Source organism: Nomascus leucogenys, chromosome 22a (genome assembly GCF_006542625.1).
Source record: "Nomascus leucogenys isolate Asia chromosome 22a, Asia_NLE_v1, whole genome shotgun sequence".
Taxonomy (NCBI): domain Eukaryota; kingdom Metazoa; phylum Chordata; class Mammalia; order Primates; family Hylobatidae; genus Nomascus; species Nomascus leucogenys.
The window spans coordinates 28,640,023-28,659,017 of record NC_044402.1 but is presented as its reverse complement, the minus strand read 5'-3'; the positions used below and the strand labels follow the sequence as shown (position 1 = coordinate 28,659,017).

The window sequence follows — 18,995 nt, the reverse complement described above, 5'->3', positions numbered from 1 at the left end:
TTTTCGCCATGTTGGCCAGGCTGGTCTTGAACTCCTGACCTCAGGTGATCCGCCTGCCTCAGCCTCCCAAAGTGCTGGGATTACAGGCGTGAGCCACTGTGGCTGACCCCTCGTGTTTTGAATGTTACCTGACTCAGGTGGATGTGCTGGCCTCCCTTGCAGAGGCCTGGTTTCTTTGAAGATGGGGAGAGTGTATTGGTTTCCTGGGCTGCCGTAACAAATGACCACAAACCGGGTGTCTTAAAACAACAGACATTGATTCTCTCACAGTTCTGGAAGCCAGAAGTCTGAAATCAAGGTGTTGGCAGAGCCCTCTCTCTCTGAAGGCTCTGGGGAAAAATCCTTCCTTGCCTCTCCTGGCTTCTGCTGTTTGCTGGCAATCTTGGGTGTTCCATCACCCCACCTCTGCCTCCATCTTCACAAAGCCTTCCCCATGTGTTTGTGTCCAAGTTTCCTTCTGCATATAAGGATACCAGTCTTGGCTGGGCACGGTGGCTCACGGCTATAATCCCAGTACTTTGGGAAGCCAAGGTGGGGGCAGATCACCTGAGGTCAGAAGTTTGAGACCAACCTGGGCAACATAGTGAAACCCCATTTCTCCTAAAAATACAAAAAATTTAGGTGGGCATGGTGGCGTGCACCTGTAGTCTCAGCTACTCGGGAGGCTGAGGTGGAAGGATCACTTGAAACTGGGAAGTGGAGGTTACAGTGAGCCAAGATCATGCCACTACACTCCAGCCTGGACAGTGGAGTGAGACTGCATCTCAAAAAAACAAAAAAAAGGACACCAGTGTTTGGATTTAGGGCCCACCTTAGTCAAGTATGCCCTCATCTTTACTTGATTACATCTGCAAAGACCCTATTTCCAAATAAGGTCACATTCATGGATTCCAACTGGACATGAATTTGGCGGGGGAGCTATTTGACCCAGGATGCTCCCTTACCCTCATCTTTGATTTTTCCCTCTCTCTTACCCCCATCACTCCCAAGAAGCTTTCAGGTCAGCCTGACTGCTCCTCCTTGACATCTGCCTGTCTGTCTCCTCTTCACCATGCTGACAGCCAGGGCCTTCCCATTTAGCACAGACTCTGGGGCTTGGCTTTTCTTTCTTTCTTTCTTTCTTTCTTTCTTTTCTTTCTTTCTTTCTTTCTTTCTTTCTTTCTTTCTTTCTTTCTTTCTTTCCTTTCTTTCTTTCTTCTTTCTCTCTCTTTTTTTTTGGCGACAGAGTTTCGCTCTTGTTGCCCAGGCTGGAGTGCAATGACGTGATCTCGGCTCACTGCAACCTCCGCCTCCTGGGTTCAAGCAATTCTCCTGCCTCAGCCTCCCAAGTAGCTGGGATTACAGGCGTGCACCACCATGCCCAGCTAATTTTGTATTTTTAGTACAGACAGGGTTTCACCATGTTGGTCAGGCTGGTCTTGAACTCCTGACCTCAAGTGATCCACCTGCCTCGGCCTCCCAAAGTGCTGGGATTACAGGTGTGAGCCACTGCGCCTGGCCAACTCTGGGGCTTTAATAAGGAAACTTGAACATGTTGCTTCATTTCTCTGGGCCTGAGTTTCCTGACCTGCAAAGTGGACATAATAGTAGTACAGTGCCTACTTTACAGTACTATTGTGATGATCAAGTGAACTACTCTGTAAAGAGGCAGAGAACAATGCCTGACATGGAAACCTGGCTGTTATTAGTATCTTGTCAGGCCTCCATCACGCCTAGCATGAAATACTGCAAAGGCTTCCTAACCAGCTGCCCTCTAGCTTCAGTCTTCCAGCACACCACACTGTCTTCAAAACACAAATCTTACCTTGTCACTCTCTGTCATCTGAATGTGCTCCACTGCATCCAAGTATTCGCAGCAGAGCACACAGGGCATTTGGCAAGGCAAATGCCTTATACCTGCCTAGACAGCCTTGTCTCACTTCTTGCTATTCTGTGCATTTTGATACACACATGTGTACACACCGCAGCTCTAGCAAGCCCTCTGGCTCTCTCCTGCCTCTCCACCTTTGAATGGCTGCTCTGCTCCCTGGGTCTCCCCAACCCCTTCTCTACTTGGATGTCTGCCACTTCTCCCTCTGGATACATTCAGCTGGGTCCTACCGTCTCCAGGTCACCGACCACTACTCCTGCACCTTCCAGCCTGTGCCAGGGGTCCATATTCTGGGGTCCTGCCCTGTCTCTGCCCTTCACAGCTGTGAACTACTCCAGGAACAGGACTGTATCCCTTCTCTGCATTTCAGACCAGCCCCTGGAACACAGTAGGTACAGGGAGGAGTGAAGTGTGCAGGAGGAAATGATACTTAGTCTTCTAGACCCTGCTGGGGCCCCTTTGATGTGCATCCCTCTACTTCCCATTCCACTTGACACCAGCCTACCTTTGCCAGGTCATTGGGACCCTCTGTCTCCCGGCAGCCCCCAGAGCCTCCTCCTCTCCACCTCCTCACTGTTCTTTAGCCTCCTCCTGCCTCTGGGCCTCTCCAAAGAGCCCCCTCTCCCCCTACCTGCAATCTCAGCTTGTTTCCTTTCGTCCCTAGCTTGGGCCACTCACCGGCTATTCTTCCCTCTGGGCTGCTATTTGCTTCTGTAACTGGGTGATTTGTGCACTTGTCGTTTGGGGATGCATTTGTGGACACCCTCTTGGTGGAACAGTTGTGCCAAGCTGGGTGACAGCAGGAGAGTGGCCCCCAGAGGGCTGGGAGGCAGCTGTGGAGAGCAGTAAATGCTCACCCCCAGGGGATTTTCAACAGCCTGAGAGCCTGTGCTCCCTCTCCACCCAAAAGCAACACCTCAGGGCGCCCCCTTGGGATTTGCAAGGGAAGGGGATACCTCAGCCCCTGAGACTTGTTGCTGCCAGAGGACAGAAGCCTCTCTCCTGGGGAGTCCTGCCATGGGAAAGACTCCTTTTGAGGCTGCTTGAGGCCCAGCTGCAGGCAGAAAGAAGAAAGTCCTGGGATGCCTTGGCCTTCAGAGGGCTGGGGAGCAAAAGCAGAGAGGGTCCGCTCTAGGCAGCGCTGGGTGACAGAATTACCTGTAGCCCCAGGGCCCAGCTGGAGGGACTTTAATATAATCTGTATTCCTCACCTGGCCCCTTTTCTCCTATGGGCTGTGGGGAGGCGAGCCCAGAACCAGCAAAGGCCTGTCTGTACCTACAGTGCCCATGTTAGCAGCAAGGCCCAGCCTCAAACTCCTGGCCCTATTTCCACCTGCCATCTGGTTGTCACCCAGGAATCTCAAACTCAGCACCTTTCCCACCATCCTCCTGCACCAAAGCTTCCAAGGCCTCTCTTCTGGATTGGAGGCACCCTATTTGCCTGGTATCCAGTAGCCACATCCACACCAGAAACTCGGGAGTCTCCTTTGATGCCTCTTTCTCTGTTGGTGACCACCCACACAGAACATCACCAACAGTGATTGTTTCTACCTTCTGAACAGCTCTCCTGCCTCCTGCCCCTACCCAGGCCCTCTGGTCGCCCAGCCTCTTGCACCTGCACTACTCTGCCAGTCCCCTAACTCGTCCCCTTAACTCACCCCGTGTCCCTTCCTTCCCAAATCACACGGTGACCAACAAGCTTTAGAAGCAGAGCGTCCATCAAGTGGGAACAGTACTCAAAAAAAAAAAAAAAAAGGTACGGGCCAGGCGCAGTGGCTCACACCTGTAATCCCAGCACTTTGGGAGGCTGAGGTGGGCGGATCATGAAGTCAGGAGTTCAAGACCAGCCTGGCCAACATGGTGAAATCCCATCTCTACTAAAAACAAATACAAAAATTAGCTGGGCATGGTGGTGGGTGCTTGTAATCCCAGCTACTCGGGAGGCTGAGGCAGGGGAATCATTTGAACCCGGGAGGCAGAGGTTGCAATGAGCCGAGATCATGCCATTGCACTCCAGCCTGGGCGACAGGGCGAAACACCGTCTCAAAAAAAAAAAAAAAAAAACAAAAGAGAGAGATACAAAAATAAATTAGCTGCATTCCAGCCTGGGCAACAGAGCGAGACTACGTCAAAAAAAAGGAGGCAAATACATAATAAATGGTTTGTTGATCTCCCATGACAATACAATAAAACTATCTATGATTTGCTCACGCTTAAATCCGATCTTGTCTCTCTCCTTCCACGGATTCTCATGGAACTCAGGAAAAAAGTACAGATGTATAACTTTCAGGCCTTTTGTAACCAGGCATTCTCCTGCCCACCGGGGACAAGGCAGTGAGGACAGGCAGTACGTTTTCCACTCAGACCTACTCCAGATCCATCCTTATAGCCTTATAGATTTACTTTCTTCTTCTTTTTTTTTTTGAGACAGAGTCTCGCTCTGTCACCCAGGCTGGAGTGCAGTGGCATGATCTCGACTCACTGCAACCTCCGCCTCCCGGGTTCAAATGATTCTCCTGCCTCAGCCTCCCGAGTAGCTGGGACTACAGGCATGTGCCACCACGCCCAGCTAATTTCTTTGTATTTTTTAATAGAGATGGGTTTTCGCCATGTTGGCCAGGCTGGTCTCAAACTCCTGACCTCAGGTGATCCGCCTGCCTCAGCCTCCCAAAGTGTACCTTCTTTTGACTCTTAAATGATACTCCTTGACCCCTAAGTTTTCCCCAATTCTCAAACTTCCAAGCAGCTGGAAGTGCCCCACTCACCCTGCTAAGACATCTCTGGAAGCTCCCTCAGTTTCCCTCCAAGCCTCCCTTCTACCTTGCTTGCCAGTGCCAGCACCTCTGTGAAGATATGATGGGTGGCCATTGCCTCCCATCGCCCTAACAGAAGGCCAGGCCTGGGGCAGGGCCCAACCCTTCTGCCCAGTCTGCATGCCCCGGGCTGCTACCCATGCCACAGAGAGGCCAGAGCCAGGACCTGGGCTCAGCACAAGGATGGCAAGTCCCTCAGCCCAGTGGCCCAAGGGCAGCACCAAGCCCTCGCCTCCACTCCAGCCCCCGTCTCCCCTCTGTTTTGCATTCCAGGCCCATTCCCCGCTTCGATGAAACAGTAACCATTTTCTAGCTGCCCCATGCTCTTCTCTGCATTATTCATGGGCTCAGGTCTCTTCGCTACCAGCAGGCACAGGCTGCTCTCCTGCTGCATTAAGGGGGTAAAAAGGTACAGGCCCTGGTGAAACAGCACCCCCTCCCTTCCCCTCCCACTTGCCCTTTTCTTTGCTGCCCTTTTCCTAAGTCAGGAGGGTGAAGAAGAGGGTCTGTGATGGCCCCGCACGCCCCTCTGGGTCACTGACGGCCCATGGTTATTTGCTGCTTCTCATCTGGACCGAATGCCTGCTCCATGGGCCTGGCTCTGGAGAGGTTTCTGGAGAGCCAGCAGATGAGCTTGCGAACAGCACTTCCTGCAGAGTAGATTCAGGTTTCTCCCACCCAGCTCTGCCAGCCCCCAGCCCACAGCCCTGAGCTTGCCTCACTCATCTCTTAAGTGAAAAAGGTCACATGGGGACCACCAGATCTAAGCAGACCAGAAGAACACGTCCTCTTGGTCTCGTTCCTGCTCCCTTGGCCTTGCTGTCTTTCTTTCTTTCCTTTTTTTTTTTTTTTTTTTTTTTTTTGAGATGGAGTTTTGCTCTTGTTGCCCAGGCTGGAGTGCAATGGTGCAATCTCAGCTCACCGCAACCTCCGCCTCCCGGGTTCAAGTGATTCTCCTGCCTCAACCTCCTGAGTAGCTGGGATTACAGGCACCAGCCACCACGCCTGGCTAATTTTGTATTTTTAGTAGAGATGGGGTTTCTCCGTGTTGGCCAGGCTGGTCTTGAACTCCCGACCTCAGGTGATCTGCCCGCCTCGGCCTCCCAAAGTGTTGGTATTACAGGTGTGAGCCACTGCGCCTGGCCCAGTCTTGCTGTCTTCTGTACTCAACCAGGGCAGGTGACAAGGACCTTAGACAGCTCACGATGCTGGGCTTTCTTGCCTCCTTCCCTAGTCTTCCACCTGCATTCCGGCAACTTCTCCCTTTGCCAAGAAAGGATGCTGAACGGGAACATTTGCCATTGGTTGGACACAAAGCTGCTTTCCTTTCATCACCTAAGATGCCGCCAGCAGCCTGCTGTCTGGCCTAGTCTTCCCCAACCCATCCCCAGGCCGGCCCTTCTGCCCCAGCTAAGCTCTGAGGGCCCCAGGTTGGGTCATAGCCTCCATCCCTAGAGGAAGGAAGCAGGCTCAGGGCCACCTCCTCTGAGGCTCCCCAGCTGCCTGCTTCAGTGACCCCACATGGCTTCCCTGTGGGATGCAGACCAAAGGTTCTGGATGGAGCCCAACGATGCTGGGTAGGCTGTCAGGATTACTGAGCTGTAGTGTTCTGTTGTGCAGTCACTTACTCATCATATTTATTCTTTTTTATTTTTCTTCTGAGGCAGACTCTGGCTCTTTCGCCCAGACTGGAGTGCAGCAACAAAATCTCGGCTCACTGCAACCTCCACCTCCCGGATTCCAGCGATTCTTGTGCCTCAGCCTCCTGAGTAGCTGGGATTACAGGTGTGTGCCACCACACCTGGCTAATTTTTGTATTTTTAGTAGAGACGGGGTTTTGCCATGTTGGCCAGGATGGTCTCGAACTCCTGACTTCAAGTGATCCACCAGCCTTGGCCTCTTAAAGTGCTGGGATTACAGGCGTGAGCCACCGTGCCCAGCCCACATTTATTCTTTCAACAGCTCTTCGAGGCAGGGGATATTTATCCCCTCTTCACAGGTAAAGAAACAGAAGCTCAGAGAGGTTAGCACGAGCAAGGTCACACAGCCAGCAAACGGCAGGGCTCAGATTCTCTGACAACTCCTGGCACAAGGGGTCTCTTCCATCAGCGCTCCCCACCTGACCCCCAGTCCTCCCTGCCATCTTTCCCAGGGCCGGTGCAGGGGGCTGAGGGTGCCACGCCCAGCTGGCTGGAGATGCAGCAGCTCTGCCTGCCCCTGAAGGACCCAACTGCGAATCAGCAGCCTGGTATCCAGGCAACCAGCCTCCCTGGCTTCAGATAAGCAGAAACAGCTGGGAGCTGCTGAGGCTGGAACACCATCAGGGAAGGGAGGAGGAGCCCACCAGCCAGTCAGCGTGTTATTTTGACACGTTGTTATTCTTATCCTCTCAGACCTTGGCTTGACTGGGGCCTTTCCCCCAAGCTTATCCTTGCCACTGCCACAGGGGAGGGGTCTCCAGGGGCTCCACCTAGCCCTGAGCCTGGCACAATTGAGGGGGCGTAAGGGGAGAAATGTTGGCGGTCCCTCTTTCCGTGAGCAAGGGAGAAAAGGAAAGTTGGCCAAAGGCTGCCAAGATTAAGAGGTTCTGGGGTGACTTGATAAGCAGAAGTAGTTGAGTTTCACCTTTTGGAGCCTCCAGGCCTCACTGAGAGGTTTTCCACCCCCCTATACCAGGCCAGCTGAGTACAGGTTCAGCTGGATAACCCCATCCAACACCCATGATGGCAGCAGCAACTGGGCCAGGGGTGAAGGAAGCCATGTGGACACGTGGACTGTCAGACAAGCAAGGTCTGGCTCAGCCCCAACTCTGCTGATGATAAGTTTGGCCACGCCTCTCTGAGCCTCAGTTTCCTCATCCGTAAAATGGAGATAATCATACATACCCTGCTGGCTGGAGGTGGAAAGTAAGTGAGGAAGGCCTGTGAAATGTCGGGCATCATGTCTGACACAGTGGGTACTAATGTGGTTCTCCTCCCCTCCTCGTGTTGGGGCCTGCCCCGCCTGGCCATCTCTCTCACACAGGATTCTGAACTCTCCGGGGCTATTTCTGTCTCCTGTTCTAAAGGTCAGTACCTTTCCTGGGATATGGCAGCTGCTGCCTCTTTTCCACCTCTAAGTGGCATTAATCCCATGTCAGGGGAACAGTGGTTGCCCCAGATGGCTTTCCCCATCCCCTGCCTTTATCCGGAACTGGCCCAGGCATGTCCACCCTCTCTTCTACACATGGCCCCCAAAGGCTACTGCCAGGCCTGGAGCATGGCCATTTTTGACTGACTCATGACCAGAATATTCCACCGTTCCTTCAGCACTGGGACCACCAGGGCTCTTCATTGACTGCCTTGGCCTCTCTCCCTAGCGCCAGCTCCAGGCGATGCCCAGCCCTCCCTAAGGGCTGATGGACTTTTCCCACAAGGAGGCTTGGAGAACAGGACAGGAAGAGACAGTGTGCCTGCCCCGCTGGGGAGCCTCAGAGGCACGCTCCCCTCCTCTCCTCCAGGGACTGGCAGGAGAGGATTACCTTGCCTCAAAGTGTCCCTTATCCCAGAATTACTGCCCACCTGCACCCCTGTGCTGGGGGGAGCGGGGAGAGGAGCCGGTGAATGACATTCACCTGTAACAAGAGTCCAGAGCAGGCTGGGTGCGGTGGCACACGCCTGTAATCTCAACACTTTGGGAGGCTGAGGCGGGCAGATCACCTGAGGTCGGGAATTCAAGACCAACTGACCAACATGGAGAAACCCCGTCTCTACTAAAAACAAATTAGCAGGGCGTGGTGGCACATGCCTGTAATCCCAGCACTCGGGAGGCTGAGGTAGGAGAATCGCTTGAACCCAGGAGGCAGAGGTTTCGGTGAGCTGAGATCACACCATCGCACTCCAGCCTGGGCAACAAGAGCAAAAACTCCGTCTCAAAAAAAAAAAAAAAAGAAACACCAAGAGCCCAGAGCAGAGCACTCTGCAGCCTGACAGCAACTAAAGTAGGCTGGGGAGGGGTGTGACCTTCAGGCGGCTCAGGCCCATCAGTACCCAAAAGCACACCCGCCTTGGGACTGGCCCATCCTGCCAGCACTGGCGACATTGATGGAGTGGTTTCCGTGTGTCAGTGGTGCTATCTATTCACCAGCTCATGCCTCTCCCAGCAGATCCCTCAGAGAGAGGGAACTGTTGTCATTCCCATTTTACAGAGCATGCAACTGAAGCTCAGGGAGTGCTGAAAAAACCTCCAGCATTCATACCAATTCTTTTCCAACTGCTCCTGTTCATTCTGTTCATTTTCTCTTTTTTCTTGTTTTTTTTCTTTTTCTTTTTTTGAAACAGGGTCTCACTGTATTGCCCAGGCTGCAGTGCAGTGGCACAGTCACAGCTCACTGCAGCCTCGACCTCCCAGGTTTAAGCAATCCTCCCACCTCAGCCTCCCAGGGCACATGCTAACATGCCCAACTAATTTTTTTAATTTTTGGTAGAGATGAGGTGTCACTATGTTGCCCAGGCTGATCTCAAACTGCTGGGATCAAGTGATCCACTCGCCTCGGCCTTCCAAAGTGCTGGGATTATAGACGTCAGCCACCACACCTGGCTCTTCTTTCATTTTCACACAGGAACTCCTTCCAGGGACCCCCAGTGTGTCCTGATGCACAGTTATGGGTTCCAAGGCAAACCCTTCCTGACCACCCCAACCCTCCCCTAAGCTCCCTGAAGGAAAAGTGAGAGGATGGGCGGCCAAGGCCTGGGCTGGGGACAATGGAGGTCTTATCTGGGTGGTTGAGAAGAAGGAAGGATAACTTGGTGGCAGCTGAGTGTTCTCTGAGCCAGGTTTTTTCCATTTTCCAGCCAAAATGGAGAAAGGAGGAAAAGGCAGCCTCCGAGCTGGGGTGGGGAGAAGGAAGAGAGCAGCTTCCTCCTCTTCCTCAGCCCAGCCCCAGCCAGTGTGTCCCATTCTTTCTGGCACCCTCAATCCCCTCTGCCTCCCCTCATGTGGAATTTTTGGGAAAGAACCAAGACTCCAAAGCAAGATAAATAGAAGTGAAGGGGCTTGGGAGGAGCATTCCAGGGCTAAAAATAACAGGGTCAGCTGGCTGGAAGAGCAAATGGCCCCTAGCCCCTCCCCATCTCCCCCAGGGCCGGCTCCCAGCCAGCTCCCCTCCTCTCTCAACTGAGCTCTCAACCTGGGAAGTCTGGAATACCAGTCTCCTATCACCATGCCCATGATCCCCTTTCCAGACCCCTCCCCAGCTGTGGGGCCACAGCCAGGGGAGGTGGGGAGCCCACCCCAGCTAGCCCCTCCCCTTCCACAGCACCCACTGGAAAGCGTGGGCAGCTACAGTGGGCCCACAGCTTGGCAGCTACCCTTCTCGATCATTTATTTATGTTAACAAAATACAAGTTTGGGCCGCGTGCAGTGGCTCATGCCTGCAATCCCAACACTTTGGGAAGCCAAGACAGGACTGCTTGAGCCCAGGAGTTTGAGACCAGCCTAGGCAACATAGCAAGACCCTGGCTCTACAAAAAATAAAAATAAAAATAAAAATAATGAGTTAGCAATGTGTGGTGGCACACACCTGTGGTCCCAGCTACTTGGGAAGCTGAGGTGAGAGGATCACCTGGGCCCAGGAGATCGAGGCTGCAGTGAGATATGATTGCACCACTGCACTCCAGCCTGGGTGGCAAAGTGAGACCCCTGTCTCTAAAAAACAAACAAAAAAACAGCTGGGCCTGGTGGTTCACGCCTATAATTCCAGCACTTTGGGAGGCTGAGGCAGGCGGATCACTTGAGGTCAGGAGTTCAAGACCAGCCTGGCCAACATGGTGAAACCCCATCTCTACTAAACACACACACACACACACACAATTAGCCCACCTGTAATCCCAGCTACTCTAGAGGCTGAGGTGGGAGAATTGCTTGAACCCAGGAGGCAGAGGTTGTGGTAAGCCACTGCAGTCCAGCCTGGGCAACAGAGTGAGACTCCGTCTCAATTTAAAAAAAAAAAAAAAAGGCAAGAAACAATACAGGCTTGTAACCTTGTCAGCAAAGGCAGGGATATTTCAGAACCAGAAGGATCTCGTTCTCCCTACAAGAGCATCCCTACCACTGGTAAGCAATTTCTCTTCTACAGATGGTAACAGAGGGGAGAGTATGGAGAAAACAGAAAATTCTAGGAGAAAACTCATCCAGCACCTACTGTGTGCCAGAACTGTGCTAGGCTTGTCTTGTCCATCGTTTCACTCCATTCTCACAGAACGTAGATATTGTTCTATCCCCATTTTCCAGATATGAAAACTTAGACTCAGAAATGCAAACAAAGAACCAAAATCATCAGAGGTAGCCTAGATAGAAGTGGTGCTGCCATGCCCCAGGGCTACCTCCCAAAGGGGCCAGCTTCTCCCCTCTATCGGTGCTGGATGCCATCTCTCTTCCCTCCAGCTGCTCCTAGGGATCCATGATAGCAGCTGAGACCAGCCCTGGAGCAAAGCAATCAGGCCTGCCAGAGTTCAGGGTCTTCTGGAAGTGTTAGCCCCTCCCCTCACCCGCAGCTGGGACCAAGTGGCTTGTGTCACCGTCTATGCAAGGCCCCTTTCCCCAAGGACACCAGAGGCAGAATCCTTCCTATCTAGTGGCAGCTGCTGCTGTTCTGGGGAGTGCAGCTGGGATGAGCAGAGGGGGGTGTCCAGAAGGCTTGATCAGGAAAGCCCGCATCTCACACCCATGACACCCTTGGTTGTCCCCGCAGGAGTCTGACCTGTGGGCAGAGGAGTTTCACAGAACCATGCCTGGCTCCGGTAGTCCCTGAGACATGAGGACACCCTTTCCTGAAAAGCCAGGAGGCCTTGGACAGGCCTGCACAGCATCAACCCTGCCCCCACTGCTCCGCCCACGCTGGGGTTTGTTCTTCTCCTGGCCATGGGCGAGCAAGTGGGTGGGAGGAAACACTGAGATTGTTAAACCCAGAACAAGCAGGGCAGGCTTAGATGTGACTTAACTGCTGTCCTTAGCCAGCAGAGGGGTTTTAGTGCAGGGGATAGGAGGCAGCCATTATCTCCCTGAGATGCAGGGAAGCAAGATGAAAAGGGTGTTCACAACCACAGGAATTGCGTCTCCTGGTTGACTGGCTGCCAGGTTGGAGATGCCCCAGCATACCGTCAACCTCTGCTTGAGTACACCTACTGATGGGAGGCTCATCCCAGGAGAAAGCTCTCATTATTCAAGCTCTTCCTGTTGGTGCTGAGCTGCAGTCTCTACCCCCATGCCTCTCACTGTCTGATTCTGCCCTCTGGGGCCACAAAGCTGCTCCCCTTTCTGCGGGAAGGCCTTTCAAAGGTAAAGCGCTCTCTCAGTCGACCGGCTTTCAAATGTTAGAATTGGGGACAGTCACAGAAAGAATGAGATGATTCAAAACCATGCTGAATGGTTGATGATCACTGCTGCCCAAGCTCTGCTCCTGTGACACTGTGCCTCAAAGACACCTATGGTTAGGGCGCCATTCACACGGGGCTCTTTATTTAGCAGGAATGGAAGCTTTTATTGCCCAATCTATAAGACTCTCAGGAAAGTTCTCACAGGCCCAACAAACATCGGGTCTTTCTTTGACAGCAGCTGGACATTGCACTGTTTACCAGGTTTGCTGCGTTTCTCCAATCAGAAACCCAGAAGCCCTGGAGACTCATCCTTTTCCTTCCCCAGCTCCAACCCACCCCCACCTCCATGCAGGTCTCGTTTCTCCCACTTTTCTCCACCCTTATGGCCACCACCCTAACCTGTCTAAACCTCCCCTCCCTCCCACCTTCCAACTGCTCTGTACTTCCAGAGATGTATCCTGCTTCCCACCCCATCCCCAATCCACCCAGTACTGGCTCCTAGAAGCCAGGGCATGGTCCGATTATGTAATTCTCCTAGGCAACCCTTACAATGATTGTCCAGTGCACTTTGAGTAAAACCCAAACTCCTCGCCATGGGCTATATGGGTCTTCCACGCTGGACTCTGCCCGTTTCCCTGACCTCTGGCCTTCCAGGAACATCCCAAGCTGTTTCCTGCCACAGGGCCTTTGCACTTTCTGGCCCCACTCCCTGGAACATCATCCCATTAGCTCTTCCCATGTTTGGTTCCTTCTCAACCTTCAGGGCTCAGCTAGAATGTCACCTTCTCAGAAAGACCTCCCTTGGCTGCCCTATCTAAATTAGATGCCCTTTTTAACTCTCTGTTACAGGCCTTTTTTCATTTGTGTGTATCACTTACAACATATTGTCTGTCTACCACACTAAAACAGGAGCTGCAGAAGAACAGGGACCCTGGCTGTCTTGCTCACTGCTGTCTTTGCTGCATCCCACAGAGGGTCTGGCACTTATAGGGATACGAGGAATATCTGTGGGTGATAAATAACAGCCTTGCCCTTGTCTAGTCTACAGGGGTATTTGTTTTTTGTTTTTTATCTTTTTATTTTTATTTTTTTGAGACAGAGTCTCACTCAGTCACCTAGGCTGGAGTGCAATGACTTGATCTCAGCTTACTGCAACCTCCGCCTCCAGGGTTCAAGCAATTCTTCTGCTTTAGCCTCCGGAGTAGCTGGAATTACAGGTGCATGCCACCACACCCAGCTAATTTTTGTATTTTTAGTAGAGACAGGGGTTTCACCATGTTGTCCAGGCTGGTCTTGAACTCTTGACATCAAGTGATCTGCCCACCTGGGCCTCCCAAAGTGCTGGGATTACAGGTGTGAGCCACTGCACCCGGCCCCTACAGGGGTATTTGGAATCCAGTCCTCCTTGGAAACAGAAAGATAGACATGAAAACTGCCTAAGGGCCTCCTGAACCCAATCAGAGGAGGAGTGCATGTAAGAAAACTGGCCACTTCTCCTAGTTTTCCCATTCACTCATTCACTTGTTAATTCCTCTATCAAAAACTGTGCCTTTTGGGCTGGGCAGGGTGGTTCACGCCTGTAATTCCAGCACTTTGGGAGGCCGAGGCGGGTGGATCACTTAAGGTCAGGAGTTTGAGACCAGCCTGACCAACATGGTGAAACCCCATCTCTACTAAAAATACAAAAATTAGTTGGGTGTGGTGGTGCGCTCCTGTAGTCCCAGCCACTCGAGAGGCTGGGGCAGGAGAAATCATTTGAACCTGGGAGGCAGAGGTTGTAATGAGCCAAGATCGCACCACTGCACTCCAGCCTGGGTGACAGAGCTAGACTCCATCTCAAAAACAAAACAAAACAAAAAACACAAAACTGAGTCCTCCTGATTGCCAGAAACTTTTCTAGGGACTGAAACTTTAAAGGTGAGCAATAAACACTTCATCATAAACAAGTAAACAACAAAACAATTACAGATGGTGGTAAGTAAGGGTGCTGCAAACACTAAAACTGGTCTCGGGAGAGGAGTTTGGGTGAGGAAGTCTGTTACGAAGGGCATCAGGTAAAGTCTGAGGATTACGGACACAGGGCAGGCCTGGATGTGCACAGCCCACCCCCTCGCCCCTGCCCCCAGCCCCTATTTCATCACCAAGTAGCAGGCATGTTATAGGTAGGAAGATAAGCGTAGATGGGAGGATTCCGATAAAGTGTACATTTGGCCAGCTAGTCCCCCTAAAAATGACACAGGTAGTGGTGTCCCTGTAAAGCTCTGCGTCCACTGAGCCCTGCCGTCACTCCACAGCCTTGCAGGAAAGCTGCAGAGATTTCTTCCGTAGAGCACGAGGTCAACACTAACTGGTTCTCTGGGTTAAATGCCTACCTGCTGGATCCGCTTACTTAGAACAAGGGGCACCTGCAACCCACACACTCACAGGTAGACAGATGTGCTTTATGGCGCAGGAGAAAGGACTCCACCCTTGAATGGCTTGTGAAAGAAACTCTACAGTGAGTAAAAGCCAGATAGAACTGCAATCAATTTGTGAAAGCCACCTGGGCGCAGTGGCTCATGCCTGTAATCCCAGCACTTTGGGAGGCCAAGGCAGGTGGATCACCTGAGGTCGGGAGTTCGAGATCAGCCTGGCCAATATAGTGAAACCCCCCTCTCTACTAAAAATATAAAAATTAGCTGGGTGTGGTGGTGGGTGCCTGTAATTCCAGCTACTCGGGAGGCTGAGGCAGGAGGATCGCTTGAACCCAAGAGGCAGAGGTTGCAGTGAGCCAAGATCACGCCACTGCACTCCAGCCTGGGCGACAGAGCAAGACTCCATCTCAAAAACAAAAAAAAATTGTGAAAGCCAATTTGAATGCTAAGACGACCAAAAAACCAAAATGACACATTTAAGGGACAAAGTTCAATCAGAGTATGTGTGAGCATGTGAGAGGTTGGTGTGACTTTCCCTCGTTCACGGCAGTCTTGGGTAGGGCATCTAGGGAGTTGGTATGTAAATATCTAGAGAGAGTGCATCTCTATCTCTTGTTGGTTTCACACACTTTCTTTCTTTTTAAAAAAATATTTTATTTTGGGCCGGGCTTGGTGGCTCACGCCTGTAATCCCAGCACTTTGGGAGGCCAAGGCGGGCAGATCATGAGGTCAGAAGATCGAGACCATCCTGGCTAACACAGTGAAACCCTGTCTCTACTAAAAATACAAAAAATTAGCTGGGCGTGGTGGCGGGCGCCTGTAGTCCCAGCTACTCGGGAGGCTGAGGCAGGAGAATGGCATGAACCCGGGAGGCGGAGCTCGCAGTGAGCTGAGATCGTGCCACTGCACTCCAGCCTGGGCAACAGAGTGAGACTCCGTCTCAAAAAATATATATATTTTTTTATTTTAAGTTCTGGGATACATGTGCAGGACATGCAGGTTTGTTACATAGGTAAACGTGTGCCATGGTGGTTTGCTGCTCCTATCAATCCATCACCTAGGTATTAAGCCCCGCATGCATTAGCTCTTTATCCTGATGCTCTCCCTCCCCACGCCCACCCTGTTTCACGCACTCTTTTTTTTTTTTTTTAGAATCGGGGTCTTGCTTGTTGACCAGGCTGGAGTGCAGAGGCACAATCATGACTCACGGCAGCCTTGAACTCCTGGGCTCAAGGGATCCTGCCACTTCAGCCTCCCAAAGTGTTGGGATTACAGGTATGAGCCACCGCACCCAGTGCTGTTTCACACACTTTTTTTTTTTTTTGAGACGGAGTTTTGCTCTTGTTGCCCAGGCTGGAGTGCAATGGCATGATCTCGGCTCACTGCAACCTCCGCCTCCTGGGTTCAAGCGATTCTCCTGCCTCAGCCTCCCGAGTAGCTGGGATTACAGGCATGCTCCACCACACCCAGCTAATTTTGTATTTTTAATAGACATGGGGTTTCTCCATGTTGGTCAGGCTGCTCTTGAACTTCTGACCTCAGGTGATCCGCCCACCTCGGCCTCCCAAAGTGCTGGGATTACAGGCATGAGCCACCACGCCCGGCCTCACACACTTTTTTATCTGTCCTCATTTCACGTATTCATTCACCAAACCTGGGCATCCCCACCCTGATCCAAGTCCTTGCAGTCTCTGGGATGGGGGAGAATTGGGAGGAGTGGAACAGAAAAGAATGGAACAAGAGGGTCCTCTCTTCAGACAGTTCACCGACCGGCCTCAACCCCTATTTTCTGTCTGGGGGACACAGCCTCCACCTGCCTGCTGCCCAAGCCAAAGCCCTGGCATCCCTTCTTCCAACCAAGCACCAGGCCTGGTCATGTGTACATCTTAAATCACTCTGATCTGAAATCACTCACCTCCTACCGTTGCCCTAGGTCAAGCCACAGAAGCCTGGCCTAGCCTCTCGGGGCACACACCCCACCCATCCTCTAGGAGTCCTCCGTAGGCACAGCCATCTTTAACAAACACACATTGGCCTTGCCATGTCCCACTGAAAAAGCCCGTAGGCCTTGGAGAGCCTGTCGTGCCCCTGCAAGGCAGCCCCTCTTTCCACACTGGACCAGGTGAAGTCTGTGCTTCCAGGAGGCACCAACGGGTACCTCCCAGATGCTCGTCTCCCCACGCAGGGGGCAGCATGGTGTCTAGAACACGGTGGCACTGGCTGGTGACACCTGGGCCAAGGCAACCCGTGGGATTTTTCTTCCCTACCGCGCTGAGTAACCATGTGGTGGCAGGCGAGGCCCCGCCGGGACTAAAGAGCCGGCAAGCGCGGGGCCCAGGCAGCAGCTGGTGTCGCCATGGAAACCGCTCGCAGCGCCTCCCGGGGCGGCCTTTTCACTTGGCCTTTTTGGCAGGCTTCCTCAGCCACCCTGAAACCCATTCACCCGGGTGCGCCGGGCCCTCGCCCCTGCCCCCACCCTGCCCGTCTGCCTCACTGGCCAGCTCTTCCCCCCTCCCCCTCCCCCTCCCCTTCCTCTCCTCTCCTCTCTTCCCCGCTGCCCTCCCTGCTGCAGCTTTTGCCAAAGCTCAGGGAGGGGAAAGCTGGGCCAAGGAAGGACTCCGATTTTCAATTCTAAGCTGATTTCCCCTCTGCAGGCAGCAAGCCCTTTCATGCATTTTTTCCCTATTATCATAAACGCAGGAACTTGCATTAGGATGAATGAGCAGAAACTCCTGTCTTTGTCAGAGCCTTGGCAGAATGCCAGGCATAGAATGACCTAAAACACTCAGAGCTAAATGGAGCTGGAGAGGGGGTGGAGATCCCATGTCGGGTGAGAAATGGGAAGGGGGGAGTTTGGCCCTTGGCCTCTAATTATCATAATAAAGTGTTTGCCCTGTGCTCAGGCACTATGCTAAGCCCTTTGCACAGATTCTCGTTTAATCCGCACAAAATTCCTACGTCCTATTCATCCCCCCATTTTCATAGATGCCAAAACTGAAAATCAGAGGTGTCAAGGAACAGGCCCAACATCACACAGCAAATGAGTGATAGAGTGGGATTTGAACCTTTCAGATTCTGGAGCCTCAACTAATGTCAAGGTCACCTTCCCGAGCTGGTTCAGAGCTCCACAGCCAGTTCTCACCGCCTAGGCCCTCCAAATCCTTTTCCTACCCTCACCTCCCCTCACCCACAGCCTTCCTTCAATGGTGCTCCTGTAATTTCCATTTGTCAGTGTAATTTTGCAAAGCAGGCTTTTCCAAAAATCAGATATGGATAGGAGTCCTCGGGGCAGAGGGAAAGCTGGGCTCCCCAAGACCCAGCCAAGGCATCCTGTTTGCGCTGCCTGGTGGGCAGAGACCTTGATTTTAAACTTGCTTGTCACATGTCTAGCTACAGCACAGGCACTCCGGCACCGAGCCGGTGCTCAGCAATGTTGATCAGGTGCTGCCCTGAATCCACACTTCCTCTCTAGATCCATAGTCCACCCTCCTCCACCTTTTCCTTACCCTGACCTCTTAGGACTGTGCCACAGAGCGCTCTTACCCTTTGGCTTCTGGTTAGATTCAGCCAATGGAATAAGGCAGCAGGTGACTGGAGGGCAGAAGGAGAAAGAGGTCAGGGTATTTACCCCACACTCCCTTCCTTGCTGGGCATGGGGTGCCAGTGGCTGCTTTCCTCTACCCACGCCTGCAGCTCCTGTCCTCTGGTCCTCTCCTGCAGCTTAGCTCAGCCACAGCTCTGGAGGGTTCCCTGGCCTCGCCCCCTCAGCCCCACCCCCTACTCTGCTGTTAGCCCTGGGATGCATCTCCCTTCCTTATTGGTCTCCTTACTTCGTCTACAACTTTAGAAATAGTTCTTTACAGCCGGGGGGCGCAGTGGCTCACACCTGTAATCCCAGCACTTTGGGTGGCCGAGGTGGGAGGATCACCTGAGGTCAGGGGTTCAAGACCAGCCTGGCCAACATGATAAAACCCCATCTCCATTAAAAAATACAAAAAAAATTAGCCGAGCATGGTGGCGCATGTCTGTGGTCCCAGCTGCTTGGGAGGCTGAGGCAGGAGAATCGCTTGAACCAGGAGGCAGAGGTTACAGTGAACCGAGATCGCACCACTGCACTAATGAGACTATATCTCAAACAAACAAAAATATATATATATAGCTTTTTATATTATTTTATTTTATTTTTCCGTGAGACAGTCTTTCCTCTGTCCCCCAGGCTGGAATGCACTGACGTGATCTCAGCTCACTGCAACCTCTGCCTGCTGGGTTCAAGTGATTTTCCTGCTCCAGCCTCCTGAGTAGCTTGGATTACAGGTGCCCACCACCACGCCTGGCTAGTTTTTGTACTTCTTAGTGGAGACAGGGTTTCACCATGTTGGCCAGGCTGGTTTTGAACTCCTGGCCTCAAATGATCTGCCTGCCTCAGCCTCCCAAAGTGCTGGGATTACAGGCATGAGCCACCGCACCCGGCCAGTTCTTTCTGTTCTGTTTTTTTTTTTTTTTTTGAGACGGAGTCTCGCTCTGTCGCCCAGGCTGGAGTGCA

General features: G+C 52.5%; 1 pseudogene; it reads left to right on the top strand.

Moving 5' to 3' along the window:
- Nucleotides 1-900: 900 nt before the first annotated feature.
- Nucleotides 901-18,995, top strand: part of LOC115832271 — a 34,615-nt pseudogene continuing 16,520 nt past the window's right edge.